Consider the following 15,462-nt stretch of genomic DNA (forward strand, 5'->3'; position numbering starts at 1 on the left):
GTCAGTCAAAACAAGAAACAACCCAAGGCATAGGCTCCGAAATCTTACCTAACCAAACAAGTAGGACAAAGTCAATACTATATACCTAAAAGTGAAATTTATTACTTAAAAACAAAATAATTACTCTGTGATTTAGGGGAGATAGTAAATTAGTTGGAACTCTCAAAAGCATAGCCTACCCACTTGGGTAACTAAGTCTAGATAAATCATGGATAGTTCTAACTTATTAAGACCAAAGTTTAGTTCCAAGTCCCTTGGGTGAGACAAGTTGAAAAACTTTGTCTTAGGCACATGGTTACTCTAATGATACCCAGATGACTCATCACAACCTAGAAGTTTATTGAAAGAAGCTTGCTTGGAGAATCCAAACATATACTTGAATTTAACTTAAGTAAATAGAACCCTTGAAAAATAATCTAACTCATCTCACAAAAACTATAAGATTATCTTAGTTGAAAACTTAAATTAGGTGAGACAAATAATTAAACTTAAATTAAACATAATTAAAAATCAAATTAAACTTAATTAAAATTCAATTTAAATTTAATTAAAATTGAATTAAACTTAACTTAAAACTAAACTTAATTAAAACTCAAATTAAACTTAATTAAAATTTAATTTAAAATTAATTAAAATTTAATTAAACTTAACTTAAAACTTAAACTTAATTAAGTTTTTAATTTAAATTTAAAACTTTAAATTAAAACTTAAATTAAATTTGAACATAAAATAAAAGCTTAAAATAAAAAATAAATTACATTAATTTAAAATTTAGTTACAGTTAAACTTAAATTAATCCTAATTTCATTAATAAGTTAATTAATAAATTTAATTAATATTAATTTAATAACCGAATATTAATTGATATTAATCAAAATAATAATTAATAATAAATCTGAAAGTGATAATTTATTAATTAATCAATTTTAATTAACTAATCAAGCTAATTCAAATTTAATTAATCTGAAATGAACTCAATTAATTTTAACTTAACGTAATTAATTATTAATACAAAATTAACTGAAAACTTAATTTAATTAATGTTAATTAAAAATTGATTAAATTAATCTCAATTTAATACAAAATTGATTTTAATTTAATCCAAAATTAATTAACATAAAATAATATCTATTTATCTCCATATGAAATTAATTAATAATCAATTTTTAATTAACTTAAAACTTAAGCTTAATTAAGTTTTTAATTTAAATTTAAAAATTTAAATTAAAACTTAAATTAAATTTGAACATAAAATAAAAGCTTAAAATAAAAAATAAATTACATTAAATTAAAATTAAAATTAAGTTACAGTTAAACTTAAATTAATCCTAATTTCATTAATAAGTTAATTAATAAATTTAATTAATATTAATTAAATAACCGAATATTAATTGATATTAATCAAAATAATAATTAATAATAAATCTGAAAGTGATAATTTATTAATTAATCAATTTTAATTAACTAATCAAGCTAATTCAAATTTAATTAATCTAAAATGAACTCAATTAATTTTAACTTAATGTAATTAATTATTAATACAAAATTAACTTAAAACTGTTAGGATCTTAGATGGCTAGAAGGGGGGGGGGGGTGAATAGCCTCTTAAAAACTTAAACACTAATTTCTACAAATAAACTTGTTAGCACAGCGGAATTAGGAAACTAAAACAAGGAGGAAACAAGCACACTAACACAAGAATTTACGAGGTTCGGGGATAACTTGCCCCTACTCCTCGGCGTGTCCGTAAGGTGGATGACCCCTCGATCTTCGGTAGATCGCACCCCGGAAAAATTCCGGCTAAAGATCCTCCTTCTCGGTGGAGTAACCTCTCCACAAAGTCTCAAGAAATATATATGTTAAAGCACAAGACTTACAGAGCTCGGTGGCGAAGAAGAATGAACTATCGCTTACAACCACGCGAGAATCAATGGAAACAGAGAACTCACAAACCAGCAGTTTCTCACCCGAGAGCTCAAGAACTTAGCACACCTCAACGATCAACAGAACTTTCTTTTTCTTACTTGCTTGTTGCTTGTTGTTCTTTCCTCTTGCTTTTTACTGCTTCTTAAGCCCCTGTTCTCTGCTGTCACGGATCGTGGTCAATCTGCACAGAATCATCGCTGCAGCCAATCCCTTTTCCTCCTTACTGGTTCTCTGAACTCACACCAATGAAATCACAGTCTTCACTGGTGTCTTCTGAGCTCGAACCAATCACCAGGAGTCAAGCGGATCGCAGCCAGATCACACCAGTAGCCGTTGATGCCTCAAATGCACTATGCGTCGCGAATTACAGCAGAAAGGCCATTTGTCGTATTCCTCTTATGGACTTAATTTGAAATTAGGCTTGGAATGATACCTGTGATCCTGCAAACTCAAAAGCTAACAGCACAGAGGGTTATATGAATCAGGCAGATTAAATGCAGTGGAGGAATCGCAGAAACAAAACTGATTGTGTGTGTGGATCGGTCACCAGACCGATCCATGGACCGATCAGGACATATCCTGATCGGTCCACAGCTTGTCTGATCGGTCGTGGAGACCGATCAGGCTGCAGGTGGATCGGTCTCCACGACCGATCCCTCCCTTCTTCTCTTCGCAATACCATCTCCTGATCGGTCTGAAGACCGATCAGATTTCACTCAGTGTGCTACTGAGTGTTTCCTGATCGGTCTACAGACCGATCAGATTACACTCAGTGTGCTACTGAGTGATCCATGGAAACTTAGTTTCACTGGATCGGTCTGCCGACCGATCCACTGTCTTATGTGTCACTGGATCGGTCTGCCGACCGATCCAATGTACCATGGAATCATTCTGACCTAATCCGGAGAACAAACTACCGAGCCCTCTCCGACTTCGTCCGGTCCAGAGAACGAGCTACCGAGCCCTCTCTGACCTAGTCCGGAGAACGAGCTACCGAGCCCTCTCCGACTTCGTCCGGTCCAGAGAATGAGCTACCGAGCCCTCTCTGACCTAGTCCGGAGAACGAGCTACCGAGCCCTCTCTGACCTAGTCCGGAGAACGAGCTACCGAGCCCTCTCCGACTTCGTCAGGTCCAGAGAACGAGCTACCGAGCCCTCTCTGACCTAGTCCGGAGAACGAGCTACCGAGCCCTCTCCGACTTCGTCAGGTCCAGAGAACGAGCTACCGAGCCCTCTCTGACCTAGTCCGGAGAACGAGCTACCGAGCCCTCTCCGACTTCGCGTGCCAAGTTTCCAACTTGGACTTTTCCCTTCCACTTAATCAACCTTGATCATTAATCAAACCGAGTTTAATTAACATCTGATACAAACTTAAATCCGTGTCAACATTAAAACAACAGCCAGGTCAGACTGTATCAACAATCTCCCCATTTTTGTTGTTTGACAACACTATTCAAGTTTAGATCAGAAATGTTCTTATTTTCATAATTTTAGGGGAATCAAGATCCTCCCCCTAAAATGGATACACCACTAAGTCAATATCGGGAATCAAGATCCTTCCCTCTATCTTCTCCCTAAAATCAAGCCTTTATACATCTCTAAACTTAGGTGTCATCTCCCCCTTTGTCAAACACCGAAAAGGTGCAAATGAGGTGACAAAACTCAAAAAGGCTCCCCCTTAACCCATACTGTCTTTTTCGTAATGCACCTAGAGTTCCCTCTAAGTGTATTATATGACAGTAAGAAAGAGATAAGATACAATCAAATCATGGTATAGGAACAACATATTAATATGAACTGAAGCATAAGGAAAAGCAAGAAATAGACAAATGAATAGCAAAAACATATGAGTAGCATAAGTATCCAGGTCAGACAAAGATATCCAACAAATAGCATCCAACACAGACAGGCAAAGTGACACACAGAATGTCTCAATCAATATCCTCAACAGGAGGAACCTCTGTTAGGATCGTTCGTACTCGGCTAGAGAGGGGGGGTGTGAATAGCCGACCCCAAATCGTCGTTTCTTTCTACAAAACGTGTTAGCGCAGCGGAAAATACAAAGAAACGACAGAGAAGAAAACCAAACCTTAACACAAGGATGTAACGAGGTTCGGAGATTAGGGCTCCTACTCCTCGGCGTGTCCGTAAGGTGGACGAGTCCAGTCAATCCGTCGGTGGATGAGTCCCCGGAGAACCGGCTAATACAATATACTCCTTGTGGGTGGAGAAACCTCGCCAACGCAAACAAAGAGTACAAGAACAGAAGAAAAGCAATACAATATGAAATACAATAACACTCTACCAATTGCTTGCTTTCTTGTCGATTGGAGGTGAAGCAACTTCACAACCCAAACGCAGGCGATGATGGAAGCTCACGCGAAGCTTGAGGCGAGCTCATCAAAGCTCGGTTGAGCGAAGCTTCAGCAGAAGTTCTAGCGGGGAAAAGAAAGAGAGATTGCATGAAGATGCCTCGTCTTCTTATACCGTCCACTGCGAAGAAGAGAAGAAGAACTAGCCGTTGCGTCGCGCTAGATTCTGATCGGTCCATGGACCGATCAGGAACCTCTGATCGGTCCACGCACCGATCGGCCGTCCTCGTCGATTGGCGTCTCGATCGGTGCATGGACCGATCGGAACCTCTGATCGGTCCATAGGCCGATCAGAAGCCTCTCCACCGATCTATTCACGATCGGTGCCCGACCGATCGGTATGGATCGGTCAGCAGACCGATCCACGGCTTCTTCTCGCGAGGTTGCGTTGCCTCTGATCGGTCTCGCCGATCGATTACAATCGGCGAGCCATCGATCGATTACGATCGGTCACTGACCGTCGAGGCAACATGATATCCGGATCGGTCACGGGCCGATCCAAACTTCTCGACCCTAAACCTAAGGCTTCCACACCAACATCGGTCAACCTTGACTGTTGGTACATCATCCTAGCATCCGGTCACCCTTGACCTGCTAGCACTTCCCGCTAAGTGTCCGGTCAATCCTTTTGACCCACTTAGACTTTTCCCTGTGCCACTCACCAGGACTTTACCTAGCTTCACTTACTAGGATTTTCACCTGGCTTCACTCACCAGGATTTCCCGACTGCCTAACATCCCAGTTAGGACTTTCTCACTGCCTGGCTTCACTCACCAGGACTTTCCAACTGCCTAACATCCCAGTTAGGACTTTCCCACTGCCTGACTTCACTCACCAGGACTTTCCACACTGCCTAACATCCCAGTTAGGACTTTCCCACTGCCTGGCTTCACTCACCAGGACTTTCCACACTGCCTAACATCCCAGTTAGGACTTTCTCACTGCCTGGCTTCACTCACCAGGACTTTCCAACTGCCTAACATCCCAGTTAGGACTTTCCCACTGCCTGGCTTCACTCACCAGGACTTTCCACGTGCCAAGCTACCTGCTTGGACTTTTCCCCGTGCCAAGTCTCCGTACTTGGACTTTTCCAGTGCCAAGTCTCCATACTTGGACTTTTCGCGTGCCAAGCTCCCTGCTTGGACTTTTCCCCCGTGCCAAGTCTCCGTACTTGGACTTTTCCAGTGCCAAGTCTCCATACTTGGACTTTTCGCGTGCCAAGCTCCCTGCTTGGACTTTTCCCGAATCAGGTCAACCAGGTTGCACCTACAATCTCCCAAACACCTATTCTTGTCAAACATCAAGAATACAACTCTCTTCTCGTCAAACATCGTCAAACATCAAAACACAACTCGAGTCAGGTCAACTCGAGTCAGGTCAACCAGGTCAACCTTGACCTAAGGTTGCACCAACAACCTCATCATCATCTGCAGGAGGCACGTAACCCTGAGGCGGCATGCTGGAGCTCGAAGGTGGATGGCCCGAGAAACGCTGCGGAGGTGGGTAGTTGGCCATCCAGCCCAGAAGCAGCTGCTGCGTCACCAACTGCTGACTGCGTAGATCATCATAGCGCTGGTCGATCCGAACGCGCAGTCCATGGAGCTCAGCAGCCAATAGCTCATCGTGCTGATCGAAGCGGCTCTCTAGCTCAGCGATCTGCCAGCACAGATCAGGATCGGCCTCATCAACAGCAGGAGGAGGAGCAGCAACCTGTCGAGGAAGTGCCCGTGGTAACTCTCCCAGACCTCTCCCATCCTTCCACCGAACAGCCCCATTCTGTCCCAAGATACCGGACTTGGAAAATGCCCGTTTCCCAAGTCGGCAATCATGTCTGACCATCTTCACTATCCTACCCTTAGACACATCTATCTGAAGGGTCTCGAGCCAATCTGTAATGATATGCCCATAAGGCATATAAATGGTGGAGCTGCTAGGCTGAGAATAGGAGATGATCGAAGAATAGATGCTGGACATAATGTCAAAGTCGAGACGCCGACGCAAACCATAAAGCATCAAACAATGATAGGATCGGATCTCTGCTAGAGGTTTGGATGTGATTGGAAGAAGACAGTTTGTGACTATCTTAAAAAGAATATAGTCAGGTGGAGATAGTCTCAGAGCCGCAAAAGTAGGAAACTCAACATCCAACTCATCCAGTCCATCTGGTCTAGGATGACCGAAGAAGTACTCATAGATGGAATCAGGTGAGACATCAAATGGAGGAGGTAAAGGATGGGGTAAATCAGGATAAATGGAAAAAAGATCTCCTGAACACATTCGGCAACCTAGATATCCAAAGAATTCTATGATGGAGAAATCGATAGTTCTTTTAGCAACTCTGGTTCTATAAGCACCATCATTGCCCTGATGAAGATTGTTGTAGAATTCGGATACTAGGTCATAGTTGATGTCCCTTTCTAGGTAGACTAATGAGTCAAGTTTGTAATATGCCAGGGTTTCGGATACAGAGGGACAAAACTCATCCATGTATTTTCGATCCACAGATCGACATGGGAGCAGCTTGAATGTCCTCTGTTGAAACGCTTGTTCAAACTGTCGGTTCGGGAATCTTGAAGAAGAGGAAGGTTGAGGTCGGGAGGGTGCCTGGGACTTGGACTTCTCAGCAGATGACTTAGACGTACCCTCACCGGCTGATTTCTTCCTAAATAGGTGAAAAATGGGACATGGTCGGGGCAAATGGGAGTCCACGGGAGCCACAGAGTCGAGAACCGAGACAACACACACAACACACAGAGATACACTGTGAAAAGAAGCTAAAATGCTAAAAATGAACAGATTTCGGGGAGAAAGGAAGTTACCTAGGCGCCATTTGAAGCTTTCGGAGAAGATGAAGAGAAGAGTCGGGACTGAGGAGTGGTTCGGCTAGGGTTTTCGGCGTGAAATGAGAGGAGGAAGGATTGGGGGAAGTTAAAAGGGGTGATCAGATCATAAGATCGGATGGATGTCCGATCAGGAGAAATCCTGATCGATCAGGGAACGTCCTGATCGGTCAGGGAGGGTCCTGATCGGTCGTGGAGACCGATCAGGGAACCTCCTGATCGGTCCCCGGACCGATCAGAGGTGGATCAGAGGTAGGAGCCTCCTGATCGGTCGTGGAGACCGATCAGAGAACCTCCTGATCGGTCCCCGGACCGATCAGGGGTCGATCAGAGGTCAGAGCCTCCTGATCGGTCGTGGGGACCGATCAGGGAACCTCCTGATCGGTCCCCGGACCGATCAGAGGTCGATCAGTAAGAAAAGAGAGTTGGAACTTCCCTGATCGGTCGTAGAGACCGATCAGATATCATCCTGATCGGTCCCTGGACCGATCAGTGTCTGATAGTCAGTGATTCCAGTCTCTGAAATTCGTATCGAAAGCTCTGAAACTTGGTTCAACAACTTCCAAGTTCAGAACCTAGGATCTGAAGAGCCCACAGATTATATTCAGTGATACCAATGAATATTTCCTAATGATGAGCTCTAATGATTTGGAATTAGTTAGGGCTCGAAAGTTTCAGACACTTCATAGCAAATGTGTTGAATCTCAAGGTTTTAAAACCAGAGAAGTTTGTTTTGTTTGTTTGCTGAAACTATGATCTATAGTGAACCAAGGTAATAAATCTGACTTAGGCTATCGGTTCAAAATATATCCTTACTATGAGTAGTTACAAGTTTGTCAAAATATGTCAAGGTTTCTTCACCAACTTGTCCTATTTTCAATCAAAATCAGGAAGATATCAATCAAGGGTATCAATCAACACATAAACAAGGTTAGATGATTTCTAGACACAGGTCCAACCAAGATTCCTTGGTTGGAATATATGAGTAAGATCTAGGAGCCAAATACACATGAATTATGTAATGGCCTTCCTCATACTCAGTTTATGTCTCTTCAACCTAATTATTCAAGGGATGCATGATACATTTTGAATAATTTGGTTGATCCTAGCATCTCACCCCATTTCTAGCAAACAAAAATATTTTGTTAAACCTTATAGTTTGTGTGAGATGTTCCCAAGTTGCCCAAATTAATTTCCCAATTTCTCTTGTCATTTTAATGGTCCTTATTGATCATGATGTGGTCAAAATGACTTATTGAGCCAAACACATTCCCAATTCCCTCCGTAAATGACTAAATTCATTTTCCGGAAGGGGTTTGGTGAAAATATCGGCTAGGTTTGACTTTGACTCAACATATGTGAGTGCAATGTCTCCCCTAGCTACGTGATCTCTAATGAAGTGATGACGCACTTCAATGTGTTTGGTCCTTGAATGATGGACTGGATTTTTCGTTAGGTTTATTGTGCTAATGTTGTCACACAACACTTGCACTCCTTTATATGAAAGTCCATAATCTTCTAGAGTGTGAATCATCCACAACAATTGTGATACACTCTCCCATGGCAATGTATTCAGCCTCGGTCGTGGAGAGAGCAACACAATGTTGCTTCCGACTTGACCAACTAATCAACGATGAACCTAAAAATTGGCAACCCCCACTAGTGCTTTTCCGATCCAATTTGCATCCAGCATAATCGGAATCGGTATAGCCTATCAAATCAAAAGACTCCGTACGAGGGTACCACAGTCCTACTCTAATTGTGCCCTTGAGATATCTTAGAATTCTCTTAACTGCAGTTAAATGAGATTCCTTGGCACAAACTTGATATCTAGCGCACATGCCCACAGCAAAAAGTATGTCCGGTCGACTAGCTGTGAGATATAGAAGACTACCGATCATGCTTCTATATTGCGTTAGATCAACTGGTTTCCCACTCTCATCATTGTCAAGACGAGTGTTTGTCGCCATTGGAGTGGATACTTCCTTAGAGTCACTCATTTTGAATTTTCTAAGCATCTCTTGAGTGTATTTCGTCTGATGGACATAAATTCCATCGCGAGTTTGTTTGATTTCAAGTCCAAGGAAGAATGTCAATTCTCCTACTAGACTCATCTCAAACTCACTTTCCATGTGAGAAATAAATTCATTCAAATAGCCCTTGCTATTTGAGCCACAAATTATGTCATCGACATACACTTGGGTTACAAAAATATTTTCACCATCTCTACGCAGAAATAGTGTTGAGTCTATTTGGCCTCTTACAAAACCCTTTTCTAGTAAATATGTTGACAATCTTTCGTACCAAGCTCGTGGTGCTTGTTTAAGCCCATAAAGTGCTTTCTTGAGCTTGTACACGTGGTTTGGAGGTTCGGTATTCACAAACCCCGGTGGTTGTTCAACATAGACTTCTTCTTTAATAAAGCCATTTAAGAAGGCAGATTTAACATCCATTTGATAGAGCTTGAAACCTCTATGTGCAGCAAAAGCTAGCATCAAACGAATGGACTCTAATCGGGCCACGGGAGCATAAGTCTCATCATAATCGAGACCTTCGACTTGACTATAGCCCTTGGCTACAAGTCTTGCCTTGTTTCTTACAACTTCTCCCTTTGGATTTAACTTATTTTTGAAGACTCATTTAGTTCCAATAATGGTGGTCTTCTTAGGTCTAGGAACTAAGTCCCACACTTGGCTCCTTTCAAATTGACCTAACTCATCTTGCATAGCTATGATCCAATCAAGATCGCGCAAGGCCTCATCAACTAATTTTGGTTCAATCTCTGAAATCAAAGCGACTTCATTAGACTCATTTCTAAAGAATGACCTAGTCCTAACCCCTTGTTGGATGTCTCCCACAATTTGGTCTTGGGGATGACTAGTGGCTATCCTAGATTGTCTTGGTGTTGGTGGTGCCTCATGAATGGTCTCACTAGGCACAGGCAAGGACTCAATATCAGGCAAAGGATCAGATTGAGTTCTTTGTTGCCTTTGTTCATCATCATCGGAGTCAACTTCGACTCTTTCTATGTTTCGATCATTCAAACTTAGCCTTCTAAGTTCAAATTGAATTTCTCCTACATCCCTTGATTGATCATTTAAGTTAGGGATTTCTTCAAAAGCTACATCAGAGGACTCTTCAATCAATTTAGTCCTATTGTTGTAGACTCGATAGGCTTTCCTGGTAGAGAGTACCCGACCAGTATCCCTTCATCACTTTGGCTGAAAATTTTCCAAGATGGTCCTTGGTGTTCAAAATAAACACCTTACAACCAAACACCCTAAGATGTTTAATTGTAGGGTTTTCCAAACCAAAGTTCATGGGAGTCTTTCCTAAAACCTATGTATCGAGGATTCGGTTTTGCACATAGTAAGCTGTGCTGACACATAAGTAACTCGGTAGTGAGTACTCATTGAGCATACTTCGTGCAGCCTCTTGTAAGACGGTTCTTTCTCTCCACAACCCCATTTTGCTGTGGGGTCCTTGGAGTAGAGAACTCATGCCTATATCACTTTTCTTGACAGAATTCTAAAAACCTATGATTTTGAAATTCCCCGCCATGATCACTTCTAATGGTTTTAATTGTTGTTGATTTTTCATTTTCAGTTCTTCTACAAAAGGAAATAAAAATATCTATGGTTTGATCCTTAGTTTTTAAAAAGAAGGTCCATGTATTCCTAGTAAAGTCATCAATAATCACAAAACAGTATTTACTTCCATTTAATGAAATAATACTACTGCAATCAAACAAATCCATATGTAATAAGTCTAAGGCAGTAGTTGTACTTACAGCGCTTTTACCTTTATGAGGCGCTTTAGTTTGCTTACCCTTCTGACATGCATCACACAATTTGGTCTTTTGGTACTTGATGCTTGGTAAGCCTCGCACTAACCCTTTGTTGACCAACTTCCGGATATTCTTCATGTTCACATGAGCCAATCTCCTATGCCAAAGCCACGATTCTTCTTCTTTTGACATGAAACACTTATCAAGAGCATTAGTAGTACTTTTAAAAGAAACTTGATAAATGTTATCTACCCTTGTGCCTACTAGTACCGTGTCAAGTGTGTCAATGTTTTTGACTAGACATTGACTCGAATGAAACTCAATTGTGTAACTCGTATCACACAATTGACTGACACTTAGGAAATTAAAAGTCATCCCCTTGACTAGAAGGACATTCTTGATTTTGAGATATTCGGATATATGAATGTCTCCAACCCCTATAACCTTAAGGCTACTATTATTACCAAATGACACATTACCTCTATTTTTGTTTTGAATGGTAGAAAATAGTGACTTGTCCCCGGTCATGTGCTTGGAGCATCCACTATCAACAAACCAAGTTGATAGACGCTCCCCCTTTACCAATGCCTACAAGACACGAAAGATAGATGTTTTAGGTACCCAAATCTTGGGACCTGATGCATCTACAATGAAAGACTTAGGCACCCATGCCTTTGTTACCTTCTTCTAGTCTCATGAACCCTAGAAACATGCGATTTATGAATTTGGGTTCTTGATACTAAAGAAATAAAGCTAGACTCCTTAGGTTGGTATCCTAATCCAGCCTTGTTGTAGACCGCCCTTTGGGCATTTAGAATCATGTCTAGGGTCTTAGAGCTAGTTGAGAATTTTTCAAGCATTTTCTTGAGTTTCTCAACCTCACCCTTCAAGGCCTTGTTCTCATCCTCAAGGACCTCTAGATGTAGGTCATCAACCTCATCTTCCCTAAGGGCCCTCAAGTTTTCTACTTCTTCTTTTAATGATTTATTTTCTGTTTTTGATTTTTTAAGCAAGGTAGACAAATGTGTAATAGTCTTATAACATTTTTCTAAGTGAGAAGAGGTTATAGGGGTGTCAATTCGGGTGGGTCGGGTCGGGTTGAGTTTTTTTTTTTTTTTTAAACCCAACCCGAACCCGAGTTCAACCCAAAAGACCTAAACCCGAACCCAAACCCGACCAACCCGATCAACCCGAACCCAACCCATATAACCCAAAAATCCGATTCAAAACGACTTTTTGGGCTATTTTCCCTATAATTCTTCACTTTTATCTCAATACTCCATCATTATCATACAAATATACATAAAAATATCTAAATTTTTAAAATAAAATTTGATTTAACCCCAAAAAAATCCACAAAACCCTATATTTAAGCCAACCCGAGTCAACCCGGGTCAACCCGAACCCGACCCGAACCAACCCGAAAATTTTTACTCTCCAACCCTCCAACCTGAACCCGACCCGAACCCGAAAATGCCCAACCCGAACCTGATTTTTTTCGGGTCGACTCGGGTTGGGTCGTCGGGTCGGGTTCATTTTTGACACCCCTAAGAGGTTACCTCTTCATCATCCGAAGATGATGAAGCCGCGGCTGAAGTGCTTGAGTCATCACTCTCGGACTCGGACTCCTCCCTTGCCATGAGTGCCAATTGCCGAGTACTCTTCTCCTTCTTCTCTTCCTCCTCCGAAGAACTTGAGGAAGATTCATCCCAAGTGGCCTTGAGAGCTTTCTTCTTCTTGGCTCTTTCCTCCTTCTTTTTGGCCCGTTCCTCCTTCTTGAGTTTTGGACACTCACTCCGGTAGTGGCCTTTCTTGCTACACTCATAACATGTAACATTAGTCTTATCGATATTTTGATCATTAGGTTTACCTTTTCCTTTGTATCTTCGGCTTCTTCTCATAATTCTCCTCACAAAATTTGTCATCTCGCTTGATGATGATCCACCTTCATCATCGGACTCGGAGGAGGATGTAGATGAAGAAATCTCTTTCTCCTTCTTCTTTTCCCTCTTTCTTCTTCCATCCTTGTTCTTTGGTCCTGCAACTAAGGAAATACCTTTCTCTCTTTGACCTTTGTTAGCGAGTTCATGAAATTCCATTTCACAAAAGAATTCGTCTAATTTAACAATGGAAAGGTCCTTGGAAACCTTGTAGGCATCTACCATAGATGACCACAAGGCATTCCTTGGAAAGGATTTAAGAGCGTACCTTACTAGATCACGATTCTCCACGCGTTCATCCACGGAATGTAGACCATTGATGATTTCCTTGAACCTCCCATGTAGTTCACTTACCGTTTCGTTTTCCTTCATGGTGAGATTTTGTAGTTGATTCAAGAATAGGTCCCTCTTGGCTATCCGAGAATCACAAGTTCCTTCTTGGAGCTCGATAAGCTTGTTCCATAAATCTTTTGCACTCGAGAATGGACCTACCTTGACGAGTTGGTCCTTGGCAATCCCACATTGTAAGGTGACTACCGCCTTGGCATCGGCTTGCCCTTTACGAGTTTGTTCGGTAGACCACCTTGATGAATCGAGTTCCTTACCTTCTTCGTCCTTCGGTGGTGTGAATCCTTCCTTGACCGAGAACCACATGGAGATATCAGTCTTGAGGTAATACTCCATGCGGCTCTTCCAGTACTGGAAATCTGCTCCATCGAAGAAGGGTGGTCTGTTGGAGCTGAATCCTTCCTTCATGGCCATCTTCTTGCTCCTTTGGATGTTAGTCCAGATGAAGAGCACCAGGCTCTGATACCACTTGTTAGGATCTTAGATGGCTAGAGGGGGGGTGAATAGCCTCTTAAAAACTTAAACACTAATTTCTACAAATAAACTTGTTAGCACAGCGAAATTAGGAAACTAAAACAAGGAGGAAACAAGCACACTAACACAAGAATTTACGAGGTTCGGGGATAACTTGCCCCTACTCCTCGGCGTGTCCGTAAGGTGGACGACCCCTCGATCTTCAGTAGATCGCACCCCGGAAAAATTCCGGCTAAAGATCCTCCTTCTCGGTGGAGTAACCTCTCCACAAAGTCTCAAGAAATATATATGTTAAAGCACAAGACTTACAGAGCTCGGTGGCGAAGAAGAATGAACTATCGCTTACAACCACGCGAGGATCAGTGGAAACAGAGAACTCACAAACCAGCAGTTTCTCACCCGAGAGCTCAAGAACTTAGCACACCTCAACGATCAACAGAACTTTCATTTTCTTACTTGCTTGTTGTTCTTTCCTCTTGCTTTTTACTGCTTCTTAAGCCCCTGTTCTCTGCTGTCACGGATCGTGGTCAATCTGCACAGAATCATCGCTGCAGCCAATCCCTTTTCCTCCTTACTGGTTCTCTGAACTCACACCAATGAAATCACAGTCTTCACTGGTGTCTTCTGAGCTCGAACCAATCACCAGGAGTCAAGCGGATCGCAGCCAGATCACACCAGTAGCCGTTGATGTCTCAAATGCACTATGCGTCGCGAATTACAGCAGAAAGGCCATTTTGTTGGTGCAACCTTAGGTCAAGGTTGACCTGGTTGACCCGACTCGAGGTGACTTGACTCGAGTTGTATTTTGATGTTTGACTTGGGAAGATTGTCGGTGCAACCTTAGGTCAAGGTTGACCTAGTTGAGTTGCATGTCGATGTTTGACGAGAAGAGAGTTGTATTCTTGATGTTTGACAAGAATAGGTGTTTGGGAGATTGTAGGTGCAACCTTAGGTCAAGGTTGACCTGGTTGACCTGATTCGTGAAAAGTCCAAGTATGGAGACTTGGCACTGGAAAAGTCCAAGTACGGAGACTTGGCACGGGGAAAAGTCCAAGCAGGTAGCTTGGCACGCGGAAAGTCCAAGTATGGAGACTTGGCACGGGGAAAGTCCTAACTGGGATGTTAGGCAGTGTGGAAAGTCCTGGTGAGTGAAGCCAGGCAGTGAGAAAGTCCTAACTGGGATGTTAGGCAGTTGGAAAGTCCTGGTGAGTAAAGCCAGGCAGTGAGAAAGTCCTAACTGGGATGTTAGGCAGTGTGAAAACCCTAGTGAGTGAAGCTAGGTGAAAGTCCTGGTGAGTGAAGCCGGGCAAGGGAAAATCCAGATGGATCAAGGATGATCGGACATCTGGTGTTAAGAAGGTCAAGTAGGTCAAGGGAGTGACCGGATACTTGACACGAAGAGAAAAGTCCAAGTGGGTCAAAGGGATTGACCGGACACTTGGTGAGGAGTCTTAGCAGGTCAAGGGAGTGACCGGATGCTAAGCATGATGTACCAATAGGTCAAGGTTGACCGGATATTGGTTTGGAAGGTTTGGGACTTGGTTGGCAAAAACCAAGCTCTGGATCGGTTTGCAGACCGATCCAGCGATACGTTTGTGTATCTGATCGATCTGGTGACCGATCAGATAACAAACAGAAGGCAAAGCGCAGTTCTGTGAGCTTACTGATCGGTCTGGGGACCGATAAGCATGAAGTCTGATCGGTCTCCACGACCGATCAGAGACGTAGCCGAGAGAGGTGGGATCGGTCTGTGGACCGATCCAGCTGTGGCCTGAT

The sequence above is a fragment of the Zingiber officinale genome, chromosome 8A (genome assembly GCF_018446385.1).
Source record: "Zingiber officinale cultivar Zhangliang chromosome 8A, Zo_v1.1, whole genome shotgun sequence".
In the NCBI taxonomy this organism is placed as follows: domain Eukaryota; kingdom Viridiplantae; phylum Streptophyta; class Magnoliopsida; order Zingiberales; family Zingiberaceae; genus Zingiber; species Zingiber officinale.